Source organism: Plecotus auritus, assembly GCF_963455305.1.
Source record: "Plecotus auritus genome assembly, chromosome: 1".
Classification (NCBI taxonomy): domain Eukaryota; kingdom Metazoa; phylum Chordata; class Mammalia; order Chiroptera; family Vespertilionidae; genus Plecotus; species Plecotus auritus.
Window position 1 is genome coordinate 184,428,471 of NC_137770.1, and position 12,518 is coordinate 184,440,988.

The window sequence follows — 12,518 nt, forward strand, 5'->3', positions numbered from 1 at the left end:
AAAGACCAAAAATATGTTTAATAATATTAGTCATTTAGGGAAATGCATATTAAAACAACAATTAGATATTTCTATATGAGAAAGACTCAATGATGTGGAGCAATTAGAAATACTGTATATTGCTGGTAGGAGGCAGAGCGGTAAAGCTATTGTGCATGCAATTTAGCAGTTTCTTATAAAGTTAAATACAAATTCCATCAGACATAGTAATCTCACTATGTAGTTACCCAAGATAAATAAAAGCACATGTCCAAAATTAGACCTGTATATGAATATTTATAGTTACTTTACATGTAATTGATCAAAACTGGAAACAGCCCAAATATCAAAAAAACAGTGAATAGACACTGTTGTACATTTATACATTATAATAACATTCAACAATAAAAAGGAACGAACTCCTGATACATGCAATAATATTGGTGAATCTCAAAAGCATATAAGAAGAGAAAAAAGCCAGACAGGGAAGGCTGAGTGCTCTATAAGCTATTGATTATTAATCTATAATCTGTATAGGTATGTAATCTATTTAGTAGAAGAGAAAACTTATATAAAGACAGAAATCTGAACATGGTTTCCAGACATGGAATGATAGGAGATTTTATAAAAAGGGACAAAATTCTTTGCAAAGGTAAAAGAAGATTAAAAAAGTCAAAAATAAGATGTTGACTAATTATGTTGTTGACTATATAGTGTGATTACCAAACATCTAAAACAATGCAGTTAACTTATTAACAAATGAAATATCTTTGAAAATCTAGTTATAGTGGCATGCTTACAAATCTTTATTTTAAAATAAACTTGTTTTAGGGCAACAAATTTACCTAAATTTTTGCAAAATTTTCTGTTAAAGAAATTAGTAATATTGATAATATCTATTTTCTTTATCTGTTTATTAATCTCAATACTTAAATCTTCATTGAAAAAATAGAGACATGCAACAAGATTTCAACTTCATAATAAAAATAAATGGAAGTTCCTGTTTTTCCAGGAGGGAGAGCTTTCCCATCAATTTTATTTGTGGAATTATTAGGAACATGGAGTCTGAGATTTCTGTTTCCTACCTGCAAGCTACAGGGTCAAGAAGTCTTTGGAAAAATGGACCTTATATCTAAGGGAAGAAACCTCAGACATAACCTGGACAGTGTCCACTTGTCTTTATCTTCTTTTCCATATAAAATGATCATAGGAATGCACACAGTATCTCTCTCTCTTGTTTATTTCATCTGTAAAATTTTGCTTTTTCTTATACCTCTATTTTCTCTTTTATCTGAGGGTCTTTTTTGGTCCTACCTCATATTTTAATAGAGCTTTAGAATTTTTACCTTTCTCTTTTTGAAAAATAATGTCATGATGCTATTTAAATATTTTGAAGACATCTAAAAACTAATTAAATTGTTCACAAAATAACTGTTGAAGTTGAATTTTTATTAGACATAGGAAACCTCCTATGATCTTCTGATAGTGGAATCTCAGCAATTATTTTCTTATAACTTAGAAATATTTTTCCTGTATTAAAGTTGTTCAAGGCAAGGATTAAGGTTATTTTACTAACTTAGTTAAAGCATAGTTAGAATAAATATGTACAGAAAAAGAAAAATACTAATCAAGTTCTTTCAGATAAGGAAAGTTGTGCTAATATATTAACCATATAAGTTCTCTTTTTGCTTGCAGTTTTAGTTATGACAATTTTAATGGAACTGACTCAGTGTTCCCAAGTACCAGCTTCTTGTCAATTTGTTATCGGCCACTAATGCCCCGAGGTTTAAGTTAAAGCAGTACAACATATTAATTACTGAGGATGTTATTAGCACAACAGCAATATCATAAAATGTGAAAACAAGTTTCTAATTTTTTCTTACTGCACTCGTGGTGAGAGGATAGCTACCATTTCTAAATACCCAAATAAGTTAAATCCTGATGCAATTCACATAAGTGAAAAATATTGGTTTACCTTCCCAATATTTCTCATGTCACATATACTTACACTATGATCAAACTTTGAACATCATTATTTAAATCACTGTGGTTAGATGAGTATAGCAAAATAATCATCTATATCTTTGACAATTTTTACAGGTAAATAAAATAAAAGCAGAACTTATTTTTTCTAGTCTGTTGGTAATAGAATAAACCTCTGCATGTAGCTGGGGTTTATTTTTCAGTAGCCAGACTTAACCCTAAGCAGAATCAAAGTGGGCAGGCATTTACCATTGCAAGGCTGTACCTGAAGCTGCCTTACCAGGTGGTTACTACTGCTGATATTCACTAATCTCAGGATCATTTTGTTGAGTAAAGTAATTATCTTCTATTAAAATAAAATCTAATCACCTAGGATAAGTAATATAAATCCAAATTAGGCTTTGGTTCCGTGGTGGTCAGCTGAAATCAATGATCCAAAATTAAGAACCAGTAGAGTTTTTTTGTTGTTGTTAAAAATAAATAAATAAATAAATCTTGAGGCAGGAAGCAGACACAAATGGACCAGAGAGTAAATTAGTTGTCAACATGAAGAATCTGGGTATTTAAAGGGTATGGAAAAGTACCAACTATAAAATTTCCCTCTTTCTCAATTTTTCTAAGGTTAACAGGACTGAAAAGTTCAGAAGAGATTTATACTGGGCTTGGAAATAAAATCAGTAAAATAAAGTCCCTGTTTAATCCAGTCAGTTAGCTGATGTAGTGCGCCCCATTTAGAAATGCAGATTCAGGCTCAGGTTTCTATCAGTAATCAAGTGTTTTAGGGGAACAGCATAATGCTACTGTTAATCTGCAGCGACCTGAAAGTTCTGCACTTCATGGGAAGCACAAAAATCCTATTCATCTGAAGAGTGAATGAAGAATAGTGAGCTTCACAGCATTGGTGTAGGAAAAGCAGCAATTACACCTTCATAGCATGATGAAGCCTCACACCACACTGTTAACAAGCATGAGTGAGGCTCCTGGATGATAAACGTGACCCTGTTGCCTCAGCTGACAGCCAACCCTTTGGCCTATTTTCCAACATGTGGAAAAAATGCCCTTCATATATTTGACCAGTTTTATAGTTGTTTTTTGAAGAAGGGCAAGTCTAATACCAGTTACTCTGTCATAGCTCAAAACAAGCAGGAGCACTCCTCTTAACCTTTTCACTATTTCCCCCGAAACCCAAAACCCACATAGTGTAGAAGTTTGGGAGAGAGGTTGTCAGCTATGCATAATATTGAAAATATAGGCACAATTTCTTTTTCTTCCCTGTAGCCACACCTTTTCAATGTGCCTTTGAAATTCGCTCTGCGATGTGGCTTAATCAGAGAATATCAGGAAAGTGATGTTAGTCCATGAGTGAGAGTAAACGCAAGGGGCTTATGCTAGTCTGCTCTGTCTTTTGAAAACCTGCCTTCCTTGTTAAGAAGGATGCTTATGGATAAGGTAAGCTTATGGATAAGGAAAGTGACCCTGCCACCACAGTGGACAAAAAACTTTTTTTTTTTTAAGAAAGGTACAATTTTGATCACCCCAGATAGTTACTGTTATGTTGGCTGTTGTCATTTCTATTTTTAATTTGACAATCTAAGGGAAAAGAGTTCAGTGCTCCTCACTAAATAGTCAAGTATTATATGTTTTAAAAATTCTAGGCACACCATGGTGCCACAGTATCTTAGCAGATGCAAATAGTTACTTTGTAGCACCGGAGCCTAGTTTAGTTACTTTGTAGCACTGGAGTCTAGTTTCATACAATAGTTACTTTGTAGCACCGGAGTCTAGTTTCATTCGGACTCTGCAGGGGCTGGAATTTCCAAGTCTCAGCACCAGAGAAGAGGGACAAGTCTGGGTGGTGATTCAGCACAGGACCTTAGAAGTAGGGTGAAGCTTTACACTCTCTAACAGATCACTTGTTACTGCATTATGCAGTACTGGTCAATGTTGGGATTCCAAAATAGATGGAGTATGGGAACCGCACAGAGCAAATCATGTTCAGTGGAAGCCCCAGAAATGTCATGCTATAGGGCGTAACTATCCTATATAATAAAAGCATAATATGCAAATCGAACAAATGATGGAATAACTGGTAGGCGGGGGGCAGGGCCAGTGAGCAGATGGTGCCAGGCCACCCAAGGTGCGTGCCAGTGGGCAGAGGGTGGGGATGGCGAATGGGGGGAGGGGTGGTGACAGCGCCATCCCTTGATGGCCCACTGGGTCACCTCCCTGCGGGGAGCAGGCCTAAGCCATCAGTTGGACATCCTCTGAGGGCTCCCAGACTGCGAGAGGGCGCAAGCTGGGCTGAGGGACCCCTGAGTGCACAAATTTTCGTGCACCGGGCCTCTAGTCATCTATGAAGATGAGCAAGTCGTACTACTAATTTTACAACTCAGAATCATTTAAAAGAGCATGAAATAAGCCAAATTAAAACCCAAACTGATCTATTAGTAATTTAACTGTATTCCAAATAAAATTCAACATATTTTAAGGGAAGTGTGCTAATTCTGAAATCTTATAATTTATCACCCTCAAACACACAAACAGAAGATTTTTGACATGTGACTGTACAGGAAAATATAAGCTGCAGTTTAGACAAAAAGAACAGAAACACATATCACCAAGATATTGAAACTAGCATGACCAATTATTTAACAAAATATAAGGAGAGGATATTTTCCAACTCATTTCATGACAATCATGAGTCTGATGCCAAATCTGACAAAGCCATTGTAAGATATTTAACATATCCCTTATGAATATAGACATACATGCTTCTTAGAAATTAGCAATTATAAGCCAAAAGTATATAAATATATTACTATTTCATGTTCCAGTGAAGTTCATCCAGGAATGCAAGGTTGTTTTATAATTTTAAAATTAATCAATAAAACTCACCATATTAAGAAAACAATGGAGAAAAAGTATAGATTATATAAATAATTGCCAAAAAAAGCATCTGGCAAAAATCCCTCAGTTATTCTTGATTGATAGGACCCCAAAGCCTCAGTAGACTAGAATAAAAGGAATGTCCTCAGTCTGATAGGGAATACTGTGTTAGTTCCCTTGGGCTGACATAATAAAATGTCACAAACTGGGTAGCTTAAAACAACAGAAATGTATTGCCTTACAGTTTTGGAGGCTAGAGGTCTGACACCAATGTGTGGCCAGGCCATGCTCCCTCTGAAACCTCTGAGAGCCATCCATCTTCCTTGCCTCTTGTTACTTTCTGGTGGTTTTCCAGTAATCTTTGACATTACTTGTCTTGCAATTGCATCACTCCAATCTCCACCTTCATTATCACAAAGTGTTCTCCCTATGTGTATCTGCCTTCATGTGGCTATTTCTAAAAAAGTCATTAATCAGACTGGCTAGGGGCTTACCCTATTACACTATGACCTCAGCTTAACTAATTGTACCTGCAATAACCCTATTTTCACATAAAGTCACATTCTGAGGTATTAGGGGTTAGGGTTTCAACATACCTTTCTTTGCAGCATTTAAAAGTCCTATATCTATTATCACAATTGACAGTGTAATACTGAATACTTTTCATCTAAATCTAAGACAAGGCAAGAGTATAAACTCTCTCTAGTAAGAGTCAACATTCTAGTGGAGGTTATAAGCCAGTGTTATTTATAAGAATAAAAAATTAAAATCATAAAATTTGGAAAAGAAGAAAAAATCTCCCTCTTCACAAATGACATAATATTTATGTACAAAAACCTAAGGAATCAAGACAAACAATGACAAACTTCTACGTATAACTATTAAAGGAATTTAGTGAGGTACCAGAAGTCAAGGTCAATTTAAAAAAATCATCTGTATTCCTACACAATAGAAACACAAACAACTCGAAAATAAATGTAAAACAATTTCATTATAACAGTGTAAAATATAAAATATTTAAGAATAAACTTAAAAATGATGTTCAAAGATATACCATATGTATAATTTGGAAGATTAAATTTTAAATCTGCCACAATTGATCTAAAATTTACAAATACAAGCATAATCACACTAGCCCTTTTGTCAAACACTGATAAATTTTTTTCTAAAATTTATAATGAAATATAAAAAGCCTAGAATACCTAAGATAATTTAGAAAGTACTCATCTCAAAGAAATATAAATCAAAACCATGGTGAGATAGTATGCCCACTAGCACAGCTGAAATCAATTTCTAATGGCTAATAATACCACATACAAAAGTTAAATTCAAAGATCTTCTTGAATAAATCATTGTAGTGCATATCTGTGATTGAGGGGCAGGTAATTCATTCTTAGAACATAGAAATCAATGAATCAAAATTTAAAAAAAAATCAGTTAACATTTTTTTCATCAGTGAAGTGAACAACATTAAGAAAAATAGGCAAGCTACAAACTAAAACAAACAAACAAAAAAGACTGGAAGAAATACTTATATGTCAAAGAAATTAGATACTGAAAGTATTATTCATATGACTCACTAATAATAAGGTAAACAAAAATTATCTTATGACCCAGCAATTCCACTTCTGGGGATATATCTGAAGAAACCCAAAACACTAATCTGAAAGGGCATATGAACCCTTATGTTCATTGCAGCATTACTTACAATAACCAAGATATGGAAGCAGCCCAGGTGCCCATCAACAGGCAAGTGGATAAGAGGGTTGTGGTGCATACACTAGTACACAGCGGATATTACTCCTCTTTAAAAAAGAAGGAAATCTTACCCTTTGCAACAGCATGGATGGACTTGGGAGGCATTATGCTCAGTGAAATAAGTCAGTCAGAGGAAGACAAATACAATATGATTTCACCTATATTTGGAATCTAAAGAACAAAACAAATGTACAAACAAAACTGAAACAAACTCATAGACACACAGAGCAGAGTGGTGGTTGCCAGAGGGAAGGTGGGTGGGGAACCTGGATGGAAAGGGTAAAGATATTAACAAGAACAGATTGGTAGTTATAAGAGTCAAGGGGATGTAAAGTAAAGCACAGGGAATGTAGTCAATAATAGTTTGATAACTATAATGGTGCCAGTTGTGTACTGGAAATCTCAAGGGGAACACTTTGTGAAGTATGTTATTGTCTAACCACTAAGCAGTACACCTAAATGTAATACAAAATAAAATTGAAAGTGAACTGTAAAAATAATTGGCAATACTTTAAAATACCTTTGAAAGGAAGATTTGAAGAGTATACTGCAATGTACAATAAACCCATGAAAAAGTACTTATCTCAAAGAAATGCAAATCAAAACCATAATGAGATATTATGCCCACTAGGCACAGCTGTAATTAAAAGTTCTATCAACACCAAATGTTGGTGAGTGTGTGAAGCAATAAGGATCTTCATGCATCTCTGGAGGGAATGCCAATGGTACAATATCCATGGAAAAAAAGGACCGTTTCTTATAATGTCAAGCATACACCCATCCTAAGATAGAGTAATTGTATTTAAAAAAGAATTCTAAGAAAATGAAACAAAGGCCTACAAAAGGACTTGTAAGAGAAATTTCATAGTTCTTTTATTCATAGTAACCTCAAACTGAACACAACAGAAATATCCATCAAAAATAGGATAAAGAAAGTCATGGTATATCCTTCAATGGAATAAATGTATCAATATTTTTATTGATTTCAGTTCCCTCACTTACAACACAGAGATAAGGCTGATAAATTTACTTTTCTACTTCGATAGCTGTGAAGATTGAGATAAAGAATGTTAAAAGGTCCTTATGAGTGCTCAATAAATATGTTATTATCATTATTTTTATTACATAGGCTTTAAGCTCTTTGATAATAAATATCTCTTCTTAGACTTTTGATTTTGCAGAAAACATATCAAAGTTCTGACTACATAACTGTATTCCACAATTGCCTTATTGATCAACTAAAAATGTCTTTATTATCCAAATCTATAACATAGGCAAAGAGTAATGCACCAGATGCCATTTATGTGAGGTAATTTTTGTATAATAAAGATTCAGATAAAACAATTTTTTTTTGATATAATGAAAAAAATTCAGTAAACCACGATTTCAACCAGTTTTCCACAAAGACATTATGTTGTCTCTTATGTAGAATATATGTAATCAGATATTACCTGTTTTTAGGAAAAAAATGATTTACATAACTATATTTTTAAAAAACTAATAGACAAAAACAATCTATTAATTTGTGTTTGTGTTCACCAAACAATCACATCAGTATGGTGATTACCAGAGGAAGGGGGCATGGAGGAAGGTAGAAGAGCATAGAGAGGGGCTAAATGGTGTAGAAGGAGACTAGACTATGGGTGGTGAAGACACAATACAATATACAGATGATGTATTATAGATTTAAACCTATTTAATTAACTAATGGAACTCTAATACATTTAATAAAAATATATAAAAATATTTTAAACATACAATAAAGTGAAACAACTTTAGCCACCAAATTTTCCTTGAATTAAAAAAATAAATATTTGCTATGGCTAATACAGTGGTAGGCAAACCGTGGCTCGAGAGCCACATGAGGATCTTTGGCCCCTTGAGTGTGGCTCTTCCACAAAATACCACATCCTGGGTGAGTCTATTTTAAAGAAGTGATGTTAGAAGAAGTTTAAGTTTAAAAAATTTGACTCTCAAAAGAAATTTCAATCATTGTACTGTTGGTATTTGGCTCTGTTAACTAATGAGTTTGCCGACCACTGGGCTAATATATTTAATTTCTCTGTCTACTTACTTGTCCTTTGCTGCCTTCATATTATCAAATTTTGAAAAAAAATCCCTTTATGAACCCTAAAACCTAGAGATGCAATTATATTTCTTTCCTTTTCACTGCCAAGAATCCACATGTATGACACCCATTGCTTCCCTATCTACTTAATCCTATGCAGTCTAACTTTTGTTTCCCAGAAACTGTCAAAAATGCACTTTAAAGCACATCTATGCTTTTCTTTGTCATGTTTTATCTTAAGTCTCAAGTCACAAAAACCTTATCCTATCTAATAAAAGGGTAGTATGCAAATTAACCATCACTCCATCACAAAGATGGCAGCGCCCATAGCCACAAGATGGCGGCGCCCAGTTCCCTCAGCCTTGTCTGAGTTCCCCAGTCCTGGGGGGTGGGGGGTGCTGCTGCTGAGAGCAGGCAACATGAGTAGCCTGGCGGAATGCTTGCTTTGTCGCCAGGGCAACAGAGGGCCTCTGGGCAGTGGGCGTGGAGAGGCCAGAGTGGGATGCCCCAGCCACAGAGGGCCTCTGGGGGACGGGGGGCTGGCCCGCAGTCTCGGTGGCTGAGCACAGGGTAGGAGAGGAGATGGCGGGCCCGCCTCCCACAGAAGCAGCGCGGCTCCCTCCCAGCTCCCGTGAAAGCAGTGCGGCTCCCAGGGGCACGCTGCGGTTCTCACCAGCTCCGGCAGAAGCAGCAAGCAGCCTATTGCACACGGTATAGCGCAATGGGCTACTAGTATTACAGAATATTTGAATTAAGTTTTGTAGCAGTGTTTCTTTGACTTTCACATGCCTCAGAATAACTTGTAAATTTAATTAAAAATTCCACTTTATGCCTAGCTGCTGTGGCTCAATGGTTGAGTGTCTATGCATGAACCAGGAGGTCAAGGTTGGATTCCAAGTCAGGACATTTGCCCGGGTGTAGGGGGCATGCAGGAGGCAGCTGATGGATGATTCTCTTTCATCACTGATGTTTCTATTATCTCTCTCTCCCTCTCCATTCCTCTCTGAAATCAATAGAAACATATAAAATAAAAAATATAAAAATTCTGATAAATGAAACCGTAATTCCAGAGATTCTGATTCAGTGGCACTGGCACTGTGGTAGGGGGCAGGAATCTAAATTTTTCACAAAAATCCAAAATACTTTTGAAGCATTGAAGTCTGCTCTTTGAAGAGACGCCACCTTAAGAGAATTGAATAAAGCAGAGGGAAAATGAGAGCTTTTCTATCTTAAACATTCTCTCTTCTTAGCTCCTTTGATACTTTTATTTTTGTTTTCTTTTATTTCCAGTGTCCTCCTAACAACTACTTGGTTATAGATGGCTAGATCTAAGTATCCTCATTTTTATTTTATTTGAGTATTTTTCACACCCACAGATTGAACTATAATATTTATTCAGAGCTTTCAAAAATTTGTGTCCCCTGACTATTTTTTCCTAACTCAGACATATTTTTAAGTATCCCTTGGGTACTTACACATTCTAAGTTCATTAAATCAGTTTTTTTCTGAAAATGGTGGTAGACATCATTTTCTCTTTTTTTCTCCTTAGTCTATCATCTTTGGTTACCAATTCAGTTCATGTTCTTGTCAAAATATCACTGATAAGCTTTAAATTAGTTTTATTTGCTTCAGGATGGGAGAGATTGAGGAAAAGCAGTGGTCCTGAGATTACACAGAGTTTAGGGACATGGTCAACAATTGAGAGAAATTTGGAAACAAGAAAGAAAGATATATTCAGATGTTCATTTTCTGTAGAGAGTTGAAAAATAGTGGCTTTGGGTGTTGGAGATCCAAATCTCTAAAAACACTTGGAAGACACCAAGAACCTATTGCTATTGGCAAGAAAATAAAAATATGAACTCAAGTATTGCAGGTGAACAAAGATGCAATTTTTAGAAATAGAGCACAGGTTGTATCAAAATGAAAGAAAGTAAAGTTTATTTACCCAAACCGTGATACATTCATCCATTCAGTCAGTCAGTCAGTCAGTCAGTCAGTCAGTCAGTCAGTTGTTATTGAAAATCTACTACTGTCAGACCTTGTCAAATGGATTAGGATTATAGCAGTGACCAAAAGAGGCCCTGCTCCCAAGAAGTTTACATTCTAAAGAAGAAATAAATTAAAATGTAAATTATTATAATCCTTTTGTGATAGTGTTGTGAATCTGTTGTCTAATAATGGGATTGGACGTTGAAGGGAGAAAGGGCAAGGGTCCTTTAGACAAGGTATTCAGAGAAGTTTTCCCTGATGATTGGGAAAAAGTTTCCAACTGAGAGTCACATGACAACCTAAGAGGAAGAGTCTCTGAGGCAAAGGAACAAAGGTATTACTTAGTGGAAAGACAGGGTGATCAAATTCAGATTTGAGAATATGAGGAATCTAAAGAAGGCTGCTATGGCTGGGGCACAGAAACGGTAGTAAGTGAAGTAAAATAGGTACTTGGAAGATAGATCATGGGGGTGTTTATGGGCCACATTAGGTTACTGGATTTTATTCAGTGCAATGGAAAGCCATAGGAAATTTTAAGCAAAAAAAGTGAAAGTTATATTTATAACAGATAACAGTGGGTGATACATGGATAATGAACTATAGAAATACAAGAGAGGATTCAGGTGAAACAGAATATTATTGCAGAAGCCTAGAGGATTTCTTGGGTGGGGATAAGGAAAAGTGGACATATAGAAGATATATTTGGAAGTTAAATCTGATGAGATGTGATAGATTAGCTTCGGGAAAGATTCAGATAGAGAGAAATTAAGACTTTTAGGTTTTTCACTTGACCAAATAGTGGTATCATATAACGAATTGGAGACATTTGTAGAGAGAAAAATTTCAAAGGAAATAAATTCTTCTACTTTGTCTCTGTTGACTTAGAGAAGCCAAATAGACAGTCAAGTCTAGATGTTAGAGATTAAATGGGATCTATAAGCCTGGAATTAAGAGGAGAAATATAGACTACAGAATTGTTTGAAAGTTATGGATATTTAGAGGACTATCCGGGGACTCAAGCCAACATAAGAAGTAGAGAAGAAGCAGGCACTGAGTCAGGAGTGTGGTGCTGCACCAACCAAGAGAAAAATTGTTTTAGGAAAAAGGGAGTAGTTTATTGTTTCAAAAGCTGCTTTAAGTTCCAGGGAGGTGCAAAACTCAAAGAAACAATTAGGTTTAGCTAGATAAAGTTTATTGAAGACCTTTAGAAAAACTGTTTCAGGAATTTCATGTAAATGAAGGTGGAAATCCAATTGGTGTAGCTGAGAAGACAGTGGGAAATGAAGAAGTCGAGATGTGAATTATAAAACTATTTGAAGAAACTTCGATGAAAAATTTAAAAATGTAATAATATACACAATGCTGAGATTGCAGCTAATGAGATACTATTTTTTAAATGTTCTGGTGGGAGAACCAAGATGGTGACGTAGGTAAACGCAGTACTCACCACTTCCCACAACCACATCAAAATTACAACTAAAGTACAGAACAACCATCATTCAGCACCACCTGGAATCTGGCTGAATGGAAGTTCTAAGACTAGAGAAGTAAAGAAGTAAGCACATTGAGACTGGTAGGAGGGGCAAAGGCGCTGAAGGGGCTGGTCCAATACATGCAGTGTATTTTTATTAGTAATCAGGAGGGACAGGTCTGCTGCAGAGGCCTCCCATGAGAGGCAAGGGGTCCCAGTCCCACATCAGACCCACAACCCAGGGTTCCAGTGCTGGGAAGAGAAGCTCCTGTAACTTTGGCCTGCAAAAACCAGCAGGGACTGTGGCTGAGTGAAAAGGAGGCTGCTGGAGACCCAGGCAGTCCCTCTTAAAGGGCCAGTGCACAAACTTACACAGACCCTCTC